Source organism: Vicia villosa, unplaced genomic scaffold (genome assembly GCF_029867415.1).
Source record: "Vicia villosa cultivar HV-30 ecotype Madison, WI unplaced genomic scaffold, Vvil1.0 ctg.000163F_1_1, whole genome shotgun sequence".
NCBI classification, from domain to species: Eukaryota; Viridiplantae; Streptophyta; class Magnoliopsida; order Fabales; family Fabaceae; genus Vicia; species Vicia villosa.
In genome coordinates, this window is record NW_026705046.1 from 719,259 (window position 1) to 739,925 (window position 20,667).

At 34.0% G+C, this 20,667-nt stretch overlaps 1 non-coding gene across 1 annotated transcript; it reads right to left on the reverse strand.

Moving 5' to 3' along the window:
- Window positions 1-19,319: 19,319 nt before the first annotated feature.
- On the reverse strand, window positions 19,320-19,393 carry TRNAR-UCG (transfer RNA arginine (anticodon UCG)). Its single transcript has one exon. It is a non-coding gene; the product is annotated as a tRNA-Arg (tRNA).
- Between the last annotated feature and the right edge of the window lie 1,274 nt (window positions 19,394-20,667).

Below are 20,667 nucleotides of genomic sequence, written 5' to 3' on the forward strand. Positions count from 1 at the left end.
AGCTGGGTATCGTGCTATGGCATCCACCACTACTGAAATAGTTTGGTTGCGTTGGTTACTTTCTTATACGGGTGTCATTCTTTCTGAACCGACTCCCATGTATTGTGATAACAAGAGTGCCACTCAAATTGCCCACAACTCGGTCTTTCATGAACGTATCAAACACATTGAGATTGATTGTCACTTCACTCGCCATCATCTTTAACATGGGACAATTACTCTACCATATGTCTCTTCCGCTTTGCAGATTACTGATTTGTTTACAAAGACACATTCCATTAAACATTTTCATTTTTTGATTGATAAACTCTGGATGCTTCATACTAATGCATCTTGAGTTTGAGGGGAGATGTTAGATATTATTATTATTAATGATATTATATTGTATAAGGGTAGTTTGGTATTTCCTAGTAGTTAATATTTATACTCTGGTGTAACCTTTATTCTCCAGTTTTTGCTCATTCTATTGAAACCATAAGCCAAATGATCTTTTTCCTTCTCTATGTTTTTATGTGCTGACTATTGTTAACAAGATAAACTCTATAATTTTATGTTTCCATTTTACCTAGACAAAATGAGTCAAGATAAAATTTTGATTCTGACAACCTTAACTAAGAAAGCAAATCCTTAAATAGATTTATCTTGTTTAAATCACTATTTATTTATTGTAATCAAGAGAGTCTTGTTCATTTTTACTCTGATATTTTAATATAAAAATTATAAGTTGAACTTGAGATTAAAATTTCATGAGAATTTAACTTGTCAACCCCTGCACCATACATGGAACCTCCACAATATGTGTGCTATGACTGTTATACTCTTATCTAAATTTATCGATTTTTCATAAATTAGGAGTAAATATCGGAAATTTTATAACTACACAGGAAATTTTGAAAAAATATGCAATAATACCATAAATTTTGAAATTTTCGGTTAAAAAAATCATCACTTTCATAAGTTTTTACTGGAAATAAATTTCATGAATTTTTATCGGAAATTTCAAAATTTCTGATAAAAACTCTTGTATGATTATTGGTAATTTCTAAATTTTTGGTATAAATGTATGAGTTTTTACCTGGGATTTCAAAAATTTTCGGTATTTACGACATGGACTTTTCTTAAAATATCGGTATTAGTTCAAAGATTCCGGACTTTATAACAAATTAGTATAATTTAATACCAAAAATTTTAAAATGTACTACTGAAAATTTAATCTGTTATCGAAAATTTAGAATGAACTAATTTCGTTTGCTCTTTTTGACTCAACTTTGTCTATGATCAGTTTTGAAATTAATAAAATATATGGGGTGACAAATTTAATCTTTGAGGTAGCAGGATAAATTCTCAAATTTGATGCACGAAGATTGCTGGCTTATTATATTATGAAAGACAATATCTTTATCCACCCCCAATCTTCTTAGGAACCACAGCGAAAATCCAAAAACGCCTCTATATTTCGGAAGTGCATCTCCGAAGTAAAAAAAAAGGTAATTTCGGAGATGCATCTCCGAAATCATTTTTTAAAGTAAAAAAAAGGTGTTTTCGGAGATGCATCTCCGAAAACAACATTTCGGAGACGCATTTCCAAAAAACGTGTGTTTTGCTGTTAAAACAAAACAGCCTCCCTCCATTTTTCAGTTCAAAATCACCAACCATTTGCGCCTACACAAATCAAAGGCTACTTCAAAACAACAACAACCTCCAACCTTCAAAGACTACTTCAAAAGCACCATCAACATCACTTCAAGTTCTCACAACTTTAACTCAAGGATTGAAATTCATATTAGGGGTGTTAGAAATTAGTATAATGTAGTAGGTTTAAGTTATTATATGTCATTGAGTATGTTTAGATAGGAAAAAATTGATTTTGAAGCATTTAGGGCAAGAATGGAGTTTTCTGCAAAAATGGAGTCGCAGGTGTTTTCGGAAGTGCATTTCCGAAAACACCTTCATGACCAGTACGACATAGACAGGGTAGGGAGACCCAAACCGCGCAAGACATCTTATCGATTTCAATTTTTTCAGGAAAATGTCAGGAAACCCCGCACGACATAGACAGGGTAGGGAGACCTAAACCGCGTTGGCTAGACGTGAGCAGGCCTCACAGTTGCCATCAACACGAGGACGGGGCTGAGTACCCGTCCAACCGGATAAGGTGCCTGCTGGTTCCTCATTTGGATCTAGAAGTCGGCTGGCTCGGACGTCTTCCTCATGTGAGGTGGTACGTGAGGAGGAGGAGATCGAGGAGGAGGTGAGACACGAGGAGGAGGAGGAGATACTTGATGCTGACCTTCTGCATGGGGAGGAGCACGAGGGCTATCCGAGAGGGCCTACAAACACTTCTGTGCTGATTTACTACCACGACCACGTCGCTCGACGTGTCTGGGAGGGAGAGGTATTTTTTTAATTACACTTTATAATTTAACCGTTTTTATTCCACTTTCTCTTAACGGTCTAACTAACAATCTTTTTTGTTTTTTTTTGTTGTAACAGGAAAGGCCGACGATAAAATTCGTGAACCACGCGCGGAAGATTTTTGATCTGTTTAAACCACATGCCCAATGGTTTAATGATATTGTAGTTGGTTCCGGGTTTGGTGGGTTGTGCATGACCGGATATACCACTATTAGCCACGACATACATGGGGATTTCGTGGAGAGGTGGCACAAGGAGACGTCTTCTCTCCATTTTTCTGTTGGGGAGTTGACGATCACCTTGCACGATGTTCAGTTTATGCTCCACCTGTCGATCAGAGGGAGGCTGCTGCACCATTCCCGAATACAGAGGGTCGGGGCGATTGAGTGGATGGTCGACTATCTGGGTATGGACCCAAACATGGCTGATTATGAGTGTCGGGCGACGAGTGGGGCCCATATCCGGTTCTCCAACTTGAGAGAGCTGTATGAGAACCACTTGTTGGCGGAAACGGAGTCCGATCAGGAGGGTGACGGGCTTTTTACAGAGTATCATCGTGCCTGCGCTCTTCAGCGCTGGTTCATGTTCTTGGTACTTTATGTACCTGACTACCATTGACCAGTGGAACTGGGGACAGCTATTTTGATATACCTATACCAGAAGCTGAATGAAGCCTCCAACTAGAGGACCAGGCAGTTGACTGGATCTTGCACACTCCTGACGGTACGTTTCTTTTTAATTATTTCACATTTATTTATGGTTTATATTTATTTTTAACATATTATCGTATTTGTGTTTCAGGGCTGGATCATCTCGTACTTCCCCCGCATCCACGACTTCGCCATTGATCCTGCGTACATTGACGCCATGCCTAGGGCCACTCGATACGTTCTCCAAAGGGGGAATAACGCAGTGGGCCCATATCACGTGTACCTCGATCGCACTGCTCACGATGACATCCGTTGGACTCTGTTCACCGACTACCGTGTTGTTGTCCCATTCAACCGCATCGCGTTATACTCTGGATAGTTGGCATCCGGGGCCAACACCATGGTGAGGTATCTGCCGAAGCGGTGAATGAGGCAGTTTGCACGTGTGCAGATGATATCGAGGTCACCGTTGGAGGCTACTCCCGACATAGTTATTCGAGTGGAGCTCACTGCTATATTTGAGGATTGGCGCATCATTTGGTCCCGAAGGAGTATCGGTGTATGGCGGCCACCCAGGAGTGGAACTGTGTAGAGGGGTACGTGATATGGTTTTATCGGGTTTCACATCCTCTGATGACACCCAACGCTCCTGGAGCTCCTAGGCCAGCACACGAGGAGATCTTGGAGAACCAGCAGGACGAGGTCAAGCCACAGATCTCCTGCCGATATGCCAACGGATAGAGATGCTTGGGCGGGACGCATTGGACCGAAGTATCATTGAGCACGGCGGTTCAGAGGCAGTTGCCATCGTGGAGAGGATGGTCGGTGACGCGGCTGGTGCGTCGGCATATACGAGGTAAAGGAGGTCCTAGGGAGTTAGGGTTAGGCATACTCAGTAGCAGTTGCCTATTTATTTTTTATTCTTGACTTTTTTGTATTCGGGTTGTATTATTTTGACATTTATGTACACTATTTTTTGTATATATAATATTAGTATTTTATTCCAATTTGCGTGTTATATTTAGTTTATATCAAGTACTATTTACATTAAGCATTATCGTTTAATTTAAAATACGAGACTAACCATTGTTTAGAAAACAAAAAAATAACTTCCTGCATATTTCGGAGATGCATCTCCAAAAACACCCAAAAAGTGAAAATGAGTGTTTTCGGATATGTATCTCCGGAAACACTCCTAAATTGGTGTTTTCGGAGATGCATCTCCGAATTCTGGAAAAATCTGGAAAAAAAAAACTTCGGAGATGCATCTCCGAAATTAGGGGTATTTTAGAATTTTCAGCACGGGTTCTCCCTCAAGGGGTCTATAAAGAAATTGTCTTATAAAACCTTCCCAACCCTTGCCACTTTCACAACTGGCCTGTTTGGAAAGTTTAACCTTTCTTGTGGGCAACTTTCAACTTTTAATTGCAACCTTGTACATGAGCTTCCCAACCCTTGCCACTTTCACCTTTTACATGAGCTTCCCAACCCTTGCCACTTTCACAACTGGCCTGTTTGGAAAGTTTAACCTTTACTGTGGACAACTTTCAACTTTTAATTGCAACCTTGTACATGAGGCGTATCTCTAAAAATATTTAAATATCATTGAATTTATTCAGAGATGTATCTCCGGATGTATCAAATTTCTTTTTTTTTTTAAATTTAGTTCGGAGGTACATCTATAAATTTTTTCGAGATTAATTGAGAAATGTTTCTCCGAAGATATTATTTGTTTCAATTATCATAAATATTTTTGATACTTATATGTATTAATATGTACCATCAATATGTGTCCGAAAATATCTTCAATTACTAACATAGAAATTGCCATCAATATCTCTGAAAAAATATATAAAAAATTCATCAATTCCAAGTCTTTTTTCTAAATGGTAATTCAAATAAAAGGTACTCCCTCCGTCTCACAATAGGAGTTCTCTTTGAGATTTTTACGCTTTTTAAGACAATGATTAATTATGTTGATTTCAATGATAAAATGAATGTCATTTACTAAAATAACCTTATTAATAATAGGTAGTGGAGTATTTAAATGAATCAAAACACAATAAATAAGAGTAAGTTAATGAAAAAAAAAATAAATATAACAATGATACTCCCTCCGTCTCACAATAGGTGTCCTCTTTGACATTTTCACACTTTTTAAGAAAATAATTAATTATGTTGATTTCAATGATAAAATGAGTCTCATTTACTAAAATAACCTTATTAATAATAGGTAGTGGGGTACTTAAATGAATTAAAATACAATAAATAAGGGTAAGTTAGTAGAAAATAATAATAAATATCATAATGGTATTCTAAATGGACAATTAATTTGAGACAAATAAAAATAGGAAAGAAGATAGTAAGACAGAGGGAGTATTCTACATGGACAAATAATTTGAGACAAATAAAAATAGGAAAGAACACCTATTGTGGGACGGAGAGAGGATCATTCTCGAAGATATATTAATGGTATTCAATATATGATAAATCTGATGGTAAATATTTCCTGAAATTATAAACAGTATTTACCAATAAAATATATTAAATGGTAATCAGTAAATTAAATGGTAAATCAATATTAAATATCATTATATTGATATAATTATAAATTGTATTTACCAATATTAAAGACATCAAATGGTAATTATTTCAATTATTAGATATGTCTTTTTCACCGTATTTATATTGATCAGTCATTTAACAAAAATATAAAAGACATCAAATAGTAATATATTGACTTGATTATAAATGATATTTTCATTTCTCATAATTATAAGTGCATACGAGAAAAAAAATTTTAAGTAATTTTTAAAAACTCTAAATTTGCTATGTAGGTTAATTTGTGGCTTTAAAATAAGATAAAGTTTGAAGACTTTATAGAATCAATTTAATTTGTTGTGGAATTAAAACAATTGAATCATAAGAAATACTTTTAAATATTTAATGATTTTACTATAATTTTTTTAAAAATATTAGTAATTATTCTCAGATATTTTTTATAAATTATAAAAAATAAATTTAACATCTAACTTTTAAATATTTTTAATATAATATAAATTACATATCTTTTTTAAAACGATAGTATATTAAAAAAATAATCTTTTTGAATTTTTTTATCTAAAATAATATTAAAATGTGATATTTTAAAATCTATAAAAATTATAATAAAATATTAAAAATTAAAATAAACTACACTCTATTTATATTTATTATAGGATTATAAAGATAATTTTAAGTACTCCCTCCGTCCCAAAATAAGTGTCATAGTTGATACTTTCAGACAAATTAAAAAAATGTAATAAATGAAAGAGAGAAAATGATAATTTTACCAAATTATCCTTATTTTTTATTGGTGTACTCTTTTTTTCATTAATGCAATGTGAGAGAAATAATAAATTAAGAGTATTAATTAGAGGATATAATTGAAAGATAAAAGTTAAATTTCACTACGCCAAATTTGTCTTTTAGCAGCGCATCTACGAAAGCGCTTTTAGGAAAAGCTCTGCTATAGGTTTCGCTATAAACAAAATTAAAAAACAAGTGAAAAAAGCGCTGGTAAATGAGGGGTATGAAAGCGCTTTCTAAAAGCGCTGGCATAGGGGGGATTTATGAAAGCGCTTTAATAAAAGCGCTGGTATAGGGGGTATGAACGCGCTTTCTAAAAGCATTGCTATAGGGGGGATTTATGAAAGCGCTTTAAGAAAAGCGCTGGTAAGGGGGGTATGAAAGCGCTTTAGTAAAAGCGCTGGCGTAGGTCATTTTATAATTAAAATTGTTAAATCCTAAACTAACAAAACACGCTTTCTGGCCTCCTCATACTCACTGTTCCTCTCTCGCAGATTCTCTTCCTCCTCACTGTTCCTCTCCATGCCTCCGTCATACTCCCTCCGTCGTTCTCCCGCCGCCTGTACTCCCACCGTCGTACTCACTGCGCCGTTCGTACCCCCTCCGCCGTTCATACTCCCTCCGCCGTTCGTACTCCCTCCGTTCCGGCTCACCCTTCTTTCAAAGGTGAGAAATGTTGAATCTCTATCTTCATATTTGAATTTGTGACATGTAAGAATTGTTTAAGTTGAGTAGTATTTAGAGTTAGAGGTCACTAAATCTATGTACTGTTTCAGGACTGTTTTAGGGTTTATCTTCATATTCTGAAAATTGATGTTCAAATATTGGTTGTTTGTCACTAGTTTTTGCAGGAAAAGAAAAGTTTGATTGGTTTTCAATTCAGTTCGGTTCACAGGTTTTTCTGAACAACCCTTCTAGGTTTGTATCCGTTGGAAATTCTGTTTCAGTTAGTTTGTTCTCTGTTATCAGTTATGTTTCTATGAGTTAGTTAAGTGAAAATCATTGATGTTAAAATGTGTGGGTCTAGAATACATTATTAAGCATTTTAATATGTTGATTTCCATTTCTTATGCTTATGAATCATTAAATGGATATGTTGTTGTTCAGAAAATTACAAGTACTATATAATGTGATTTATGCTTATGAATCATTAAATGGATATGTTGTTGTTCAGAAAATTACAAGTACTATATAATGTGATTTATGCTTATGAATCATTAAATGGATAAGGCTTGGTGTTATTCGTATTTGTTGGCAATAATCCTGTCGGGTTATGATTAATTTCTCTTAATGTTTGATGAAGTGAATTGTCGGTGTTGATTGGTGTTGCTGTTTGTTCAAAGAAAACTAGTGAAAATATGTGGATATGACCTAGAATCATTCATGCTAGGTGTTGACAGGGTGTATCGTTTCAAGGATGCATAGTGCAGAATTTTTTTGGCTTAAATTGGTGTTGATTAGTGATGATGCTTTCTATTTACTCATGAATCAAATTGTTAGGATGTTATCAATCTCATGGCTAGAATTCTTAAGAGTGATAGCAAACATTTTTTTGTGTTGTTGTGAAGTGTTGAGAATTTTTATTGTTTGGTTCATGAATATTGATGCTAGTTTTGTTGAGAGTAATTCACTTGTCAAACGTGTGTGTTGATGTTTAAATGTGCGAATTTATGGCGAGAGCTTGTTTTTGCTAATTTTGTAAGTGGTATTTGAAAATCCTTTCATAAAAAGTGAATTGGTATTGATTATACTTGGTTATTTTACCACTTGAAACTTATGTTTTGTGCTTAAATTTCAACCATGCATGTGTGTTCTTTCTTGCTAAATGCCTTGATCCATTCTCTTGTGTTCATGTGTGCTTTAAACGACTTTGTGGGACTGTTTTAGCAGCATCTTAAGTGTAGTATTTTAGACTTAGCATTTGTTGTTATTTTCACTACTTTCAATTCATAAAATAAAGACTTAGTCTTGGAAAGAGATTTTGACCTAAACTTAGTTGATAATATGACTTTCTTGTGTGCTAATGAATGCTTATGAGTGTTGTATAACACTAAGATAAATCTTCTTTTGTCTTCTACAGGTTCTTTTGTAGCTACACGTTCATTGGCTCTTATATAGCTCCTCTTTTGAAAGGTGAGTTATTATTGATATCTTGTATTTGCTTTGTAATTCAATTGTCCTAGATTGAGATACTTCAATAGTGTTTAAAGATAGTAAAACCAAATAGGTTAATTAAAATTTTACTTTGTAAATTTTTTTCTTATAATAGTGATGCTACTTAATAATATTTTTCTTATACATTCTTAATTTGCATTTTGACAGAAACGCATTATACTGTTTTGTGCCTTAATTAGTTGTTTTTGTTTAGCTTAATTAAGACATGGATAAGACATGGATGCATTCAAATCGATTGTCGAAAGAGTGCGAGAAAGGGGTATTGGAATTCGTTAAGTTTGCGGTTGCGCATGCCGAAGACTCGAGTTGAATGACGTGTCCTTGCTTGGGTTGCTGTTATGGGGGTCAGGTTGACGGGGATCAGTTGGCATCGCATTTACTACGGTTTGGAATTGATAGAAGTTATACATGTTGGAATTTGCATGGTGAGAAAAGTAGCGGGAATGTTGAATCAAGGTATAATACGACGTATGCTTCAAACAACGATTGCACAGATACATACGATTATGATCGAGTCGAAGAGATTGCAGAAGCGCTTGAAGAAGATCTTGAGGATTGTCCCAAAATGTTCGAGAGGTTGGTAAGCGATGCAGAGAAACCGTTGTATGATGGTTGTACAAAATTCACAAGATTGTCTGCGGTGTTAAAGTTGTACAACTTAAAGGCGAGCAATGGATGGTCGGATAAAAGTTTCATAGAGTTATTATCCCTTATGAAAGATATGCTACCAGAGGATAATGTTCTTCCCAATCGAACGTATGAGGCCAAAAAGATGTTGTCCTCTATTGGCATGAGCTATGATAAGATACATGCCTGTCCAAAAGATTGCATTTTGTTTCGAAACGAGTATGCAGCGTTGAATGAGTGTCCTAAATGCGGTGCCCCTCGATATAAGAAAAAGTTGTCTCCGACAAAAGTCTTATGGTATTTTCCTATAATTCCGAGATTTAGACGCATGTATCATAGTGAAACCGATTCAAGACACTTGACTTGGCATGCAGATGGAAGAATTATTAATGGAAAGTTGCGACATCCGGCAGACTCACCACAGTGGATGAAAGTTGATAATGATTATCCTGAATTTGGAAAAGAAGCAAGAAACCTTCGCTTGTCATTGTCTACTGATGGAATGAACCCGCATGGTATTCAAAGTATCTCGCATAGCACCTGGCCTGTGATTCTTATGATTTATAACCTACCTCCGTGGCTATGTATGAAGCGTAAGTACATGATGTTATCTATGTTAATTTCTGGACCTAAACAACCAGGGAATGACATAGACGTATACTTGGTACCCTTAATCAAAGATTTAAAATTTTTGTGGTAGAACGGTGGGGAGGTTTATGATGGGTATAGGAAAGAAAGTTTCAACTTGAGGGCGATGTTGTTTGGAACAATTAATGATTTTCCAGCATACGGAAATCTACCAGGGTACAACAATAAAGGTCAAAAAGCGTGTCCTGTTTGTGAAGATGAAACCGATACGACACGATTGGATCTTTGTCAGAAGAATGTCTTTCCCGGTCATCGTAGATTCTTAAATTCTAATCATCGCTACCGTGGGTGGAGAAAAGCATTCAATGGTAAGGCCGAACAACGTAGAGCCCCGCCTTTTTTGACAGGTGATCAAATTTTTGAAAAGGTGAAAGATGTGAGCACTCAGTTTGGCAAGCCTTTTGCACATTTACTTGTCAAGAGTGGGTGGAAGAAGAGGTCAATTTTTTTTGAACTTCCATATTGGAAGTCGTTGTACGTGAGACATTTCCTCGATGTTATGCATATTGAAAAAAATGTATTTGACAGTGTTATTGGTACGTTGCTCAATATACAAGGAAATTCTAAGGATGACCTTAACATAAGGAAGGACATGGTAAACATGGGAATGAGAAGTGAATTGGGACCCGTGACAAAAGGAAGACGAACATATCTGCCACCTGCTGTTTACACTCAATCTAGAAAGGAGAAGAAAATATTATGTAAGTTCCTCAGTGAAGTTAAAGTTCCAGAAGGCTACTCATCAAATATTAGAAGACTTGTGTCCATGAAAAACCTCAAGTTAAAGAATTTAAAGACGCATGATTGCCATGTTATAATGGAACATTTTCTACCAATAGGTATACGTTCTATTGTTCCAGAAAAAGTAAGAAGCGCAATAACTAAACTGTGTTTTTTCTTCAGGTCAATTTGCAGTAAGGTGATTGATCCCGCGATCTTACCAACATTGCAAAAAGAGATATTTATTATTGGTTTAGGGCATTTCATCTTGCCAACTATACTTATCGTCACCGGATTATCGCCTAGTTGGCAAGGGAAAAGTGCACAACACTTTGGGAGATTTACTTCACCATAGACCGCTCCCGGATGTGTAACATCCCAAAATTTCTTATTTAATTAATTTAATTAAGTTTTAAATTAATTATTCGAAATTAGCATTTTATTGAAATTAATTGGAAATAATAAAATGTTAGTTGTTGGGCCATTGGTGGAGTTAGTAATGTGAGGGTGTTAATGTGAAGGAGTTCATTACTAAATTATGTTATGTTTTCATAAAACAAGGAAATTGGAGGAAATTGAGAAATAGAGGAGGAAAACCTAAGAGAGAGAGAGAGAGAGAGAGAGAGAGAGAGAGAGAGAGAGAGAGAGAGAGAGAGAGAGAGAGAGAGAGAAGAACTCATGAGCAAAATCTATTTTCGCAACCCTTTGGCAGCCTTCACAAATCATGCCATAACTTTCTGCTCGTAACTCCAAATCAGGTAATTCTCGAAGATTCGGATTCTACACGAAATTTATTTCGATTTGATATATTAATTTGTGTTAGGTAAGTTCTCGATGAGGGAGATAAGCGAGTTTGAAGATTGGGGATTCTTGCTGAAAGTGAAGAAAAGAGGCTTACGGGTTTGATGGAGAAGAAGGGGAAAAGTCCAGATTCTTGGCTAAGGTAAGGGGGGACTTATCCGATTAGCATCTATTATTGGATTAGGGGTTGATAATACTAAATAGATTTAGAATTCGGGTCGATTGAGTCATATGATAGATTTAGGAATTGAGTCAAATTGTATGATGTTTGATCCCTATGTTTGAATCCATGGTGTTTGTGTTGTTATGGTCTCAATTGATGCGTAACTGGTGTATTATGATGTGTATTTCGTGTTGTATGTGCATTCCATTTCCTTAAGTTCGTACTGGTATGAATTGAGTGAGTTGGGAATGTGTAGAATGTTGTTTTCTGCGATTGGGGGTTTCTGAAAATCGCCAGTTCGCGTCGTGTCCCAGGGTTGGCGTCGCGAAGTGCTTGGCAGAAAGCCAGAAAGTTTTGGTTCACTCAGTTCGCGCCGCGAACACATGTTTGTGCCGTGAAGTGCTTGGCAGAGAGCCAATGAGTTTTGAGACGCTTAGTTCGCGCCGCGAACCAATGTTAGCGCCGCGTGCTGTTAGTGACAGGCCATTTTGGAAAGTTTAAAGAGGCATAACTTTCAAACCGTAAACCTGTTTTTAGTGCCGTTCCGAGGGTGACGTGCCTTGTAAAACGATCTATCTGTGTAGATGATGAAATGATGAAATGAAGTGTAATTTAATGATTTTAAATGATGAGTTAATCATTTATTGAAGATGTATTATACATATATGTGATGAGATATGTTGATATATGCTATGTGAAACAATAATCATGTGATGATCTGCGTGTTGTATGAGAATGACTGGATGTTAATTGAGTGATTGTTAACATATGTAAACATGCTTGATGATGATGATGATTATGATGAAATGAGTATTTGATGATGTTACTCATTAGACTTGACGATGGTATAAGTATGTTCATGTATGTTTGCATTCATTCGTGTTCATTGATGATGATGTATCCATGATGATGTGTTGGATCAGTAAAGGGCATGATTCCCATTGTGTGGAATTTGTGCTGGCAGGGCCGTATCTTGAGGATGTTGGATTGGTCATGGGTTATTCCCATTTGATGATGTTGGTACCACATACATAGTGTCAGTTCATACATATGCATACTTTTTATAACATGATTGGATGTATTCCAGTGTTATAAATATTGATGATGTGTTTGTTGGTTGTTTATGAAACAATTGGGTGAATGATGCGACTATGATGTGTTATCGCTTTATAACCTTATAACATTTGTTAACTATGATGAGACTCACCCTTACATGTTGTCATTTTCAGATTGAGGATAGCGGCTGTTCGACTCGGTGAGGATTAGCTCATGAGTCAGTTATTTAGTTAGCGTCAGGTGTCATGCTCTGATATTTGTAACACTGGGGACGCGATGTTTAGAGTTTATGGTTTATAACTCTGGTTATGCTTTGATGTTTTGAAGGATAAGTTTTATAGATGTTAAACTTAATCCGTATGATTTGATTTCCGCTGTGTTAACATGAAATGTTTTTAATTGATGATGAATGCCTCAGTGAATGCATGACATAACTGAACGATGTTTAATTAATCTTTGAATTGTGGCACCCTTATTTTCATGTACTCTGAATAAACTTATTAATTTCCGCGGGGTTTAGAAAGGGGTGTTACAGGATGGACACCTGAAAGTATCAGTTGATGTTGTATTAGATCATGATGCATTGCTACCGGTGCCTGACATGGTCTCAGAGACAAGATTGTTGCGAGATGCAATAGGGTTATTTGTTGCATGGCCCTCGGAACTCATTTTCATTGATGATGAGGTATGTTGAAAACCATTATGAATAATTTAGTTTACGAATGTCAATTCTGAACCGTTACGTTAATTATTTTTTACATGATAATTTTAGACTACTCCTACAAAACCCGCAATTAAGGGTAAAGGGATTTTGCAGCAGGACGAGTCTGTTGCATCACTAAAAGAGGTACATTTAAAGTGTTAATATATGATCTGAATCTAAAACTGCATGATTTTATAATTTACCTAAGTTATATGATTTTTAGGTATCTGCTCGAGGGTCACAACAAGTGATGCAGCAAATTCATAGCGTACCACCCAAGGAAAAGGGTCCTCCGAAGGCTGTGGCAAAAAGAGGTGCTTTTGTGCCTCGATACCGGCAGACACTTGGAACTCTTGTGGATATGTCAAACTTGACGGCAGGTGCTATTCGAAATTAATATGGATGAAGCTGTCTTTGGTTTTGAATTCCCCGAAAGAGTTACACTAGATGACATGAAAGATATTTTTACGCATGATCAATTAGGCGTCAGTAATATTCACTCATACATCCGGTAATCTGATGAATATATTATTTAATTAGTTGAACAATTTATTTACACATTTCAATGAAAATAGTCTAATGTTTATTATGTTTTTATTTAAGGTTGTTGTATGACAAAGTGTTGCGCGGGACTGAATTGTCAAACAGATTCCATTTCGTGTCTTCCTCTCATTGCAGCGGACCGACAATTGCTACGGAACCGGATTCAGTTAGACAGCGCTTAGTCGATAGATTCATGACCACTGGCAATACAGAAAGCTTGTATCTTTGTGCGTATAATACCCGACCAGTAGGGTTAGTTTTTCATTCTTGGTTCATCTAATCTTTGTTTCTTTTGCGTAGCAAAATTTTCATATAAACAGCTTATTTTAATTTATACAGCACACTGGTTGTTGCTTACTATCAATCCTATAAAAGAAGTGGTATATTTTATGAATTTGGTAGATGGTGAGTAGACCAATTATCCGGCTATGAAGTCAACGATTGATAGGTAAGTGAGATCGTTCTAAATATTCGTGTATATTTATATATTTAATTATTTGTGAGATTGATCTAAATATATGCTTTTATATTTTTGTTAGATCAATACAAGTATTCCGAAGTCAAAGAGACGCATAGGTATCCCTGACTAAATCAAACAACATTACTTGGATCAAAGTGCAGGTACATTAATTTTCACAATTTTGATTATAATAGTTATACTACTTGATAAAACAAGACAACTATAAAATCTTATTTGTTTTTCTATGTAGTGTCCGCAACAGCGAAACAATACAGATTGCAGATACTTTGTTTTGAGGTTTTTGAAAGAAATCCTTCAAACGAATCAAGTAGAGATTCCAATCACGGTATGAATTTATAACTTAGGATAATTTCTTATAATTTATTTACATTTAACTAAATCATGCACATTATGTTATGTTTTTGTTATGTAGTACTTTGATGACTTCTATTCTGCTTCTTACACGAGACTTAAGTTGGAAGAAATCAAAGAGGAATTGTGTCAATTTTATATTCAGCAACTATTCATATAGGTATGAATACATTATTGTGTGAAAAGTGTTATGAATACATTACTGTGTGACGAATTTTGATAATGACTTTGTGTTTGAGTTTCTTTGGTGGATGTTGGTTCATTTTGCTTGATATTAATTGACGATGATGACATTGTTATATGAATCAAGTTTGTTGTTTGGTGAATAAGAGTGCTGAACTTTGTTTTAGTTGTTGTTGAGTTTGATTCTTAAATAAGTGGTGTTGATAGTTTGATTTGAGACTGGATTGATGACACATTACATTGGTGGATTGAGTTGCAAATCACATGAAATTGTGGCTAATAATATTGTTGATGTTTCTGAATGACAATTTGTTTTCTTGGAAAATTTGAAGTATAGATGTTGTTGTGGGGTCTGTTTTGAAACTTTGCTGTGGTATAGAATATTTGTGTTGTTTTCATATTGAGGAAATACTATTAGTGCATAATTTTATATGAGGGGATTGGGTCGTTCTGTGTTGCTTACTCATTATTGTGTGACGGATTTTGATAATGACTTTGTGTTGGAGCCTTTAATTGTGTTTGAGCAATGTTAGTAGGATTTTGATAATGACCGTGTTATTCTGTTCATACTTTGCAGGACCAGGACCGTGCGCTCGTCGGATTTTGAGAATTTCGGGCTTATATTCTGATTTAGTTATTGTTAGAGATGATTTAGTTATATGTATTTGTTGTAAACATGTGAATTGAACTATAATGGTGTATACAGGGGCGGACCTAGAAATTATATATTGGTGGGGCTAAACATTACAAACTAAATCATATAAAAATGATTAATAATATTTTTTTAATGCAATACATTACAATGAAAATCGTCTATCATTCATTTCTTGAAAGTGAGCTAAAAAACATCCTTTTGAATCTTATGAGCAATCATAAAGGTTATTTCCCGGCGCACAATTTATTTCATTAGCTATCTCTGCGTTAATTGTCTTTAAAGTGTCTACCAACTCAAAAAATGACCCCTTAAATAAAGAGTTAAGGGGCTCGCCACTCCCTCTAAATGGCACGTTACATCTCAAAAGAAACTTAATATCTATAAGGGATGTATTTAGACGAATACGATATTCAACATCTATTTATTTAGTTTGATTAATAAACACGGCCTTAATACTTTAGTTTGAGTTCATGAAAGCATAACTCATATGCACACAATGAGCATTCTATATGCCGAAGAGTTAATGGTGTAATTGTCACCCTATTCTAAATTTAATTATTGTATTCCTTAATAATCCTTTTACTTTAATTTTTTTAAACATATATTTTAGATGTACTAATATTTTATAAGTTTAATATTTAAATGTTTATTATATACTCATTTTATTTATTATTAAATTTTTGTGATAAAATATATTATATTTTTATAAGTGGTTGGATTTATTATTATTTTTATATAAAAACATATATTATTTAATTTTATTCTATTATAATATTTATATTTTAGAAAAATTAATACTATTTTTAATTAAATTTATAATTAATTGGATTTTGAATTAAGTTATTAGGTTTAAATTATTATATAATGAAATTTTAAGGTTAGTTGTTAAATTATATATAATATAAAGAAAAAAAATGAAAAATTGGTGTGGCTATAGCCACACCTTGCCTGTGAATAGGTCCGCCCATGGGTGTATATATTTTATTTTGGATTATAATGGTATTATATTGATATATAATGGTATATAATGTCCTAACTATGGGTTTTTGTTGAAATAATGGTATATATATAAGGCTTGAATTACATGTTTAGTGATTATTTTCAAAAATATTACAGGTTGAAAATAAATATAAATTACAGGTCGAACTGGGAGGCTTAAATTACAGGTTGCACTTTAAAATACTATGTTTAACGACAGCGCTTTTAAAAACGCTCTTATATGCCTACCTACGAAAGCGCTTTCTAATTAAAAGCGCTGCCTAAGATAATAAAAAAGCATAAAAGATAAAAAAAGCGCTACCTACGAGAGTGCTTTCTGGAAAAAGCGCTGCTATAGGGGTTGCTACGAGAGCGCTTTTCTGGACAAAGCGCTGCTATAGGGGATGCTACGAGAGCGCTTTTCTAGAAAAGGCACTGCTATAGGGGATGCTACGACAGCGCTTTTCTGGAAAAAGTGCTGCTATAGGGGATGCTACGAGAACGCTTTTGATATACCAATAGCGCTGTCTTTACCTACGGCAGCGCTAGCATAGGCAGCACTTTTAAGCGCTCTAAAAGCCCAAAAAAACGCTCTAAAAGCCCTTGTACGGAGTAGTGTTTGCATTGAAAACTAAAAGCGACACTTATTTTAGGACAAATAATTTTTGCAAATGTGACATTTATTTTGGGACAGAGAGAGTAATTTATAAGAAACCTAAATTACTATCTCTATTTATCAACTTTCACGTTTTTCAACTATTCTACTACCTATAATAAATAAAGATATTTTAGTAGATGATACTAATTTTAGAGCAATGCTATGTATACACTCTTTTTCTACACCAATGCTTTTACACCGTATGTATATACTTCTTTTGCTCCTGCACAATTGTCAAAGCTAGAAAAAAATTATTAAAAAATTGATTAGTATATGCTTTGGTGTATTTTATGGTGTAAGTGTACACTTTTAGTGTACAAGTAGCATTTCTCCTAATTTTATCATTAAAATCAACATGCTTTGATTTCTGAAATGCTTCCACATCTATTAGGACATTTATTCAATTTGTCATAACACTTTAATAAATAATATTTACTATATTTTTCTTTAATTTATAAAGTCTATAAATTTAAATTTTGAGGATCATATCTTTGTTCTTCGAGGGTTTTATGGATATTTTTCTTTTTTATTTGAAATAAATAAATTTCGGTGACGACTCTGTTGTATTTCGAATTTGCGATACGTTTAAGTGTTTTTCACGCCGTGACACCAAATAAGAAAAAGGCATCTACCCCATCAAGAACACAGTCCTGTTGACCAATAAACTATGCCTAGCGGCTGGCATATAACTATCAAACAACATAGATTTTTAAGGATGGCAAACCTGACCAGAACATCTTGCATACTTTGTGAAAATACCAGATATTGCATCAAGAGAGTTTATGCATCCTCTAGTGAATAACATGATGTCATCAACATATAATGCATGAGAAGGAACCATGACATCCCTGCTAGTTTTGATTAATTTGAACTTGTTCTTTGAGGCTAGTTGAGACAAACCTCTACTGAGAAGGAACCATGATATCTTTTGTTATACAAAATAATAAAGAAGACAGAGGTCCTCCCTGCCTGACTCCTATCTGAAAGTTGAAGAAACCATGAGCTCACCATTTATGAATATAGAAACATTAGTAGACACAAGAATCCTTTGAATCCATAAGCAAAATATTTCACTGAAGCCAAACTGCCTAAGCACCTTAAGAAGAAATGGTCAGTCCAAAGTGTCAAATGTCTTAGTTATATCAACCTTCATTATTAAGTTTCCCCCAAGAGTTTTCTTATGTATTATATTGGCCACCTCAGAGGTAAAACAAATACAATCTTTAATACATCTTTCACTATATAAATCACTTATGCCCCTTGGATGTAATATGAGGAAGCACCCGAGCTAATTTGTCTGCCAAAACTTTTGTAGTTTGTCACCCAAAACTATTGTTGTTGAAATTTGTTAAACCATAATTTAAGACATAGGATTGATCCATAAACATAGAATTGATCCATATATTATAATATAATATAGTTGTCTTATGACAATCTCTTATCTTGATCATAAGATCTCCTAAAATTGGGATATAGATCTCTTTGTAATACAAATATTTTTATTGTGAACATGCATAATTTGGGTTTCTAAGCCAATCTTGTTAAATAATATTTCATCCGACTTAAAAAAGAATTGTCTATACCATCAATATACATTTTTTTATTTATTTAATTACTTTATTAACTATAATTAATAAAAATTATTTTAATAAATAATATATTAATTTTGCTTTTAAATTAATAGAATTAATTGCTTTAAAAATCACATGCAATAATATTGAAACTGATCTTGTAGTTACTACATAAATCTGAACAGAACAATAATACTCTAACTGAGTAGAAAAAACACATTAATTTGTGACAAGACTTTGTGACTTGTGAGAAACACTACTAGACATTATTACTGTAGAATTAAAGTGGCTGTTTTTATAATGCCGTGGAAGTGGAATACAGAGGTGACAACTTGCAGAGTAACAGAGGAAGAAGAATAGGAAAAGCAACGAAAGAGTTTGTGTAATTTTATCCTATTCTTTTCTAACTATTCAAACAATTTGTAATGTAATTTAATTCTCAGTCTTCAATCATATAATCCGTAGTAGCGCAACGGTTAAATTCAATTGGTCTGAATTTCCGGGTTCGATTCCCGGCTACGGAATTTAATTTTTAACATTTGTTTGGTTTATTTATGAGGAAGAAAAAAGAGCAAAAAGCGAAAATTACATATCGACCACAGTGGGAGTCGAACCCACGACCTTTTGATCCGAAGTCAAACGCGCTAATCCACTGCGCTATGCGGTCCTGTTGAAGATGATGTTAAAACATACTATACAACATCTAAGAAACACTTTTTCTTTGAATCTACTTACACTCCATCGCTGAAAAAACCATAAGAGTGAATTGAGCCCATGCCCAACCACCCATAAGGCCATGTCAATAGAAAAAATCTACTAATGAAAAGGTTTTACAATCTACTATTGTTAAAATTAGAACTAATAAAGTTTTATTTAAGATAAATATTATTTTAAAAATAAATTAAATAAATTAAATGATTTTACTATCAATTTAAAAGTAATATTAAACTAAATCGATTACATTAATTTAAAGAATGGTTTTATATTAAAATGCATGAAATATAAAATTTAAACAAAATTTAAGTATTAATATAATTAATGAAAAGCCTGATATAAAAATATTTTGAGACTTTAATATTTGTTGAGCCAACCCACGTAAGCACAATTCATCTTGGAGAGACTCTTGTTAAGGAGGACCAAACAAATATTTTAATCTAAATGGACAAAGATAGCATTTTGTTAAAAGAAGATTGTCTAAGATCTTCCTCGGCTTAATGCCTTCAAATTATTTTTTTCTAGTCCTTACAACAAAATATTTTTTGAATAAAGAGTTTGTGCTCTATCATTTTCAATGCTACAATTAATTAAAAAAAGTTAAATTAATATTGTCATAATAATAATTAAATTGATTAACTATATTTTTGTTTTAATAACATAATACTCAAAGGAAAATGATTAGATAAATTTAATTAGTTATTTTGAAGTAAATACTTATTTGAAAATAACCTTAAATAAAAAAAAATATTCGGAGCACACAAATAAATAAAAATTACTAAATAGTTTAGAATGAGAAAGAGAGAGAAAAAAAGGAACAACTTGAATGTTAGAGTGAGGAATTTTTATTTTTTCAATTGGTATTTATAAAAATGGTAATTTTGGATTCGTTAATAGTTGGATCGAGCTTATTTTTGGACACAAGATTCGTGAGACACACTGCTACACTTTTACCTTTTGGATAGTTGAAACAAGGATTGTGGAAGGAGATACCATGATTGCATGACATTGGATTTTTTAGAGATGCTCTACTAAAGTTTGAAAGAAAACCTAATCGTCATAGGCCCCTCTGGAAGCCGGCCACCGGCATTGAGACCTTCCATGGTCGACTCTTCTTTCTCGAATTACTCCTATGTCTCCATCACAACCCCGGGCATTAAATAAATTATTTTCACATGCTCTTCAAAACATGTGTGACATGCCGATTTCTAATTTTGTCAAGTTTTG